Here is a 5502-nt window from a genome sequence, read left to right on the forward strand (position 1 = left end):
ACCTCCCTCTTTCCGAGCGTCTTTCACGCTGGAATTACCGGCCTCGCTTCTTGTCAAAGACTGACGCCTATCCTCACCTTCTGTCAAGAGAATGGAGGCTCATAAAGCCTTTATTTCAGGCCGAAATGTATCGGTTATCTGCGAAGATTCACGCGTGGGTGCCCAATAGTTGGCTTCCCCATGTGGGTCAGTTCACCAACATGGTCTTTCTTGTGGCCGTTGGTCTCTGCCCTTACTTGCATAGAGCTAGTATTGCATTTATTTTTCGCATGTAACCTTGTTTTCCTATCCTTCACTGATCCCCTTGGTTTGTGTAGATTCTTCTATGAGTCGTCTGTCCCCAGAAGACAAGGGATTGGTGGACGTGCCTACCTGGTTGTCCCAGGTGTATACTGATGACGTCTTCAAGGCCGTGGAGGTCAAGAAAAATAATATTCAAATAAGTTTGATGAGTGGGCTTTTAGTGACGCTTCTAAGGTACATTGTGTAGGGGAATACAGTTAAAAATAATAACATGTGCGGAAACAATCCCCAAAGCCAGGAAACATGTATAAAGCACAGATTAAGCAAACTTACATTTGAAGCGTATTTTCCCTAGTAATCTGTCAACGAACACGAACTTAACTCCACTTGTCGTTCCTCTACTTGGTTCACCGACACGATCAGATCCGTCTTGATAACCGTAGCTTAGACAATCAATCACGAGTTTTTCTTTTGGGAAGAACAGTAGAGAAAACTGAAGAACGTAATTCTAAATTAGGTTTAGGGTTTGGAAACTTGGTTGTTCTGAATTGTGTTGTGTCGAAAAATACAATAGCCCTATTGTATTAATGATGTAACCGGCCAGGACTAATAAGCCTTGACCGGCCACACACAAGCATACGGACCACAGCCAGCCACCCAGAAACACACGCTGCAGGCCGAAGCAGCTGGGCCATGGGCCTGCTCGCTCGTCGTTGCTCGTTGCTTGCGCTGCTGTTGCGTGCTGGTGCCCACACGCGGGCTGGCTACTCGCCTTTGCTCGCGAGCTTGCTGGCTCGTTGGTCCTTGCACACTTGCGTGCTTGGCTCGACGGGCCGGAAACTCCGATGCCCTTCGTATTCGCGATTAATATCTTTCCGATATTATTTATCGTTTTGTATACGACGAATCACCGTCGTACGATAAGATTTACTCGTGTCGCCCAGCTTACGAATATTCGCGATACGATATACGATTCTGATGCAAGGTCGTATCGTATAATACGTTTTCCAAAACTAATTCCCGAAAATCTATTAAATGAATTTCCGATTCATTTAATCTGGTGATCTGTTACGTGCCATTGGTGTGACCATGTAGGTTCAGTCAAGAGTAAGTTGTGAGCTTAATATTCATTAGAACTCACTGATCGGAAGCATTGCTCCAGCTAGCTGTTCCGATCACTTGATCTCACTGAATTAATTGTTCGCAATTAATCTGAACCTTGGTATTAGACTAAATGCACCTTGGGTGAAGGACATATTTCCTTCAGTCTCCCACTTGTCATTCAGACAAGTGTGCATTCACATTCCTTTGTCGCTTAGTGTTACTTACTGAACATAAGGTAAGATCCAAGCCATCCTTATTAGGTCCAAAACTGTTTCTCGGATTACAGAGCTCAACTGTTAAAATTTTACAGAAGGTTAAGCCTTAACCATTCTGAGCATGGTCATGCATTTTACAGTATCTAACTCTCCGTGAGGCCTTGTTACACAACAACGCCATATCCTATCAAAGATTGGAGGACAATAACTGCTTTTATAGCCTCCTTTTATGGTGCGATGTTTAGCTAGCATCAAAGCGAACTAATTCTCAAACGAGCAGAGATAATCACTCATGTTGTGAGGAACGGTTCTAATCAGCATTAATGAGAACTACCTATGACATGACTTTAATCTCTTAAAGTGTTCTCATGGTCAATCCGATACAAGATCCAATAAGTATCTGTGCAAAAGATTCTGACATCCAGTCACTCTAGTTCAAGAAACAAAACTAAAAAATCTACTTGCAATCTAATCTTCATTAGTCATTGGTCTTCCACCTTTCAATGACCTGGATTAGGGATCCTTTGTGACTTCAATATTCAAGTTCACTTATGGGTGTTTCTTTGTCGAAGAATTCATCTTGACATCCCATTTGAATGATTTGAATCACATGGACTTATCATTTAATACTAAACCAAAATTAAATGAATATGAAATAATAAATTTCATAAATATGAAATGGTTAAACCAATTGTTTTAAACATAGATCTAACAAATGTTCTAAAACAATACTTAGAAAATTAAAGCCATACTCCAACATGCTTGATTTTCATGGTTGCTACATGTGCGTTGTGTTTCACTTGTGGCAACAGTTTAGTCAATGGATTTGCGACGTTATCGTCAGTTCCAACCATGCAAATCTCGGTTTCCTTTCTTTCAACGATCTCTCGAAGTATATGAAATCGCCGCAGTACGTGCTTGGACTTCTGGTGGCTCCTGGGCTCCTTTGCGTGGGCAATGGCTCCGCTATTGTCGCAATACAAAGACACTAGTCCTTTAATGGAGGGGAAAACCCCAAGTTCTTCGATGAACTTCCGAATCCAAACAGCTTCCTTTGCTGCTTCTGAGGCAGCAATGTACTCGGCTTCAGTTGTAGAATCCGCAATAGTGCTTTGCTTAGCACTTTTCCAGCTTACTGCTCCGCCGTTGAGGCAGAACACAAACCCAGACTGTGATCTGAAATCATCTATGTCGGTTTGAAAGCTTGCGTTTGTATATCCCTTAACAATCAACTCATCTGTACCACCATAAACCAGAAACTGATCCTTAGTCCTTTTCATGTACTTTAGGATGTTCTTGGCAGCAGTCCAATGTGCCTCTGGTTCTGACTGGTACCTGCTCGTTGCACTGAGTGCGAACGAGACATCCGGCCTTGTACAAATCATAGCATACATGATGGATACAATAGTCGAAGAGTATGGAATTCCACTCATCTTTCTACGCTCATCAGATGTTCTAGGACACTGATTCTTGCTTAGATATGTTCCATGTGACATTGGTAGATGGCATCTCTTGGCTTCCATCATATTGAACCTAGCTAGCACTTTGTCAATGTAAGTGCTTTGGCTTAGTCCAATCATCCTCTTAGATCTATCCCTATAGATCTTGATGCCCAATATGTATTGTGCCTCTCCTAAGTCCTTCATTGAGAAACACTTTCCAAGCCAAGTCTTTACAGACTCCAACATAGGAATGTTGTTTCCAATAAGTAGTGTGTCGTCAACATACAAGACTAGGAATGCAATTTTTCTCCCACTGACCTTCTTGTGTACACAAGATTCGTCATGATTCTTGATGAATCCAAACTTATTGATTGCTTCATCAAATCGCTTATTCCAACTCCTTGATGCCTGCTTTAGTCCGTAAATGGACCTCTTAAGCTTGCATACCTTTCCCTTGTTCTTTTGATCGACAAAACCCTCCGGCTGCGTCATAAACGCAGTCTCTTCAAGAACACCATTCAAGAAGGCAGTTTTGACATCCATTTTCCATATTTCATAGTCATGAAAAGCGGCAATCGCAAGGATTATCCGAATAGACTTAAGCATCGCGACTAGAGAAAAGGTTTCATCGTAGTCAACGCCGTGAACTTGCCTGTAACCTTTTGCTACCAATCTAGGCTTGTATATGTATACAATTCCATCTTTGTCTTTCTTCAATTTGAAGACCCATTTGCATCCGATAGGTATAAACCCATCCGGCAAATGAACCAAATCCCAAACTTGATTTTCAGACATGGAGTCTATTTCAGATTTCATGGACTCTAACCATTTAGTGGAGGTTGGGCTTGTCGTAGCTTGCTTGTAAGTCATAGGTTCATCACTATCTAATATGAGAACGTCTAAGTTTTCAGTCAAGAGGACACCTGTCCATCTGTCCGGCTGAAATATAGTTCTTTTTGACTTACGAGGGGCAACAACGTTTTGAGGGACTACTCCCACTGGCTCTTCTAAAGACCTTGGAGGTTCATCAACCTGAACGGCTTCCAAAGAGTTCTTATTTCGTTGTTCGTCTCGAATCTCTTCGAGGTCTATTATTCTCCCACTTGTCAATTTGAAAATATGATTTCTTTCCAAAAAGACACCTTCACGAGCAACGAATACCTTGTTGTCTGACATGTTGTAGAAATAATACCCCTTTGTTTCTTTTGGATACCCAACGAAGAAACATTTGTCAGATTTTGGTTCGAGCTTGTCCGAAATTAATCGCTTGACATATGCTTCGCAACCCCAAATCATTAGAAAAGACAACTTTGAAATTTTCCCAGTCCATAATTCGTATGGAGTCTTTTCAACAGCTTTTGACGGAGCCTGGTTCAGTGTGAGTGCCGAAGTTTGCAACGCATGTCCCCGAAATTGTAAAGGAAGTTCGGCTTGACCTAACATTCACCTGACCATATCGAGTAAGGTCCTGTTTCTCCGTTCCGACACTCCATTCCATTGAGGTGTCCCCGGAGCAGTCAATTCAGAAAGAATATCGCATTCTTTTAGATGGTCATCAAACTCGTGGCCAAGATATTCACCTCCTCGATCCGATCTTAGAGCTTTGATTTTCTTGCCATGTTGATTCTCTACTTCATGTTAAAATTCTCGGAATTTCTCAAACGATTCAGACTTGTGTTTCATTAAGTAAATATAGCCATATCTACTTAAGTCATCCGTAAACGTTATGAAATAGCTGAACTCACCTCTAGCTTTCATACTCATAGGCCCACATACGTCCGTATGTATTAGCCCTAGTAGTTCGCTTGCTCTTTCTCCCACCTTTGAGAAAGGTTGCTTTGTCAATTTGCCAAGTAAACAAGATTCGCATTGATCAATCTTCTCTAAGTCGAATGATTCTAGAATTCCCTTTCGTTGAAGTAATTCCACACGCTTTGTGTTTATATGGCCTAATCGACAATGCCACAGAAATGTCAGATCTGAATCACTAGTTTTCTTCAAGTTCTTGCCCTTACGGACCATAAGCACATCGTGCTTATTCTCTTGCTTGAGCGTCTTTTCAGCGGTTTTCAGCATACCGTGAAGCTCAGTAAGAGTTTTCTCCATGTTGTTCATGTTGTAATTTAACTAGAACTGATCATATCCACTATGAAGCGAATGGAGAATGATGTCAATAGCCATTTCATTTGAGATGTCAGAATCTAGAGCTCTCATGTTCTCAAAGAGTCAAATCATTTTAAGAACATGTGAGCTCACTAGTTCCCCTTTCTTGAGCTTAGTCTCAAGGATCAACCTATGAGTCTCGAATCTTTCGATTCTGGCTTGGTCCTGAAACATGTTCTTCAACTCCGAGATGATTTGGTAAGCATCCGAGTTAATGAACGTTTTCTGAAGTTCAGGACTCATGGATGCAAGCATCACACATTTGACATCCCTGTTGGTCTGGATCCAATGGTTAAGTGCAGCTTGAGTTAAGTCCGGCCCGGCAGCCTCCGGTA

Source organism: Spinacia oleracea, chromosome 3, assembly GCF_020520425.1.
Source record: "Spinacia oleracea cultivar Varoflay chromosome 3, BTI_SOV_V1, whole genome shotgun sequence".
NCBI lineage: Eukaryota > Viridiplantae > Streptophyta > Magnoliopsida > Caryophyllales > Amaranthaceae > Spinacia > Spinacia oleracea.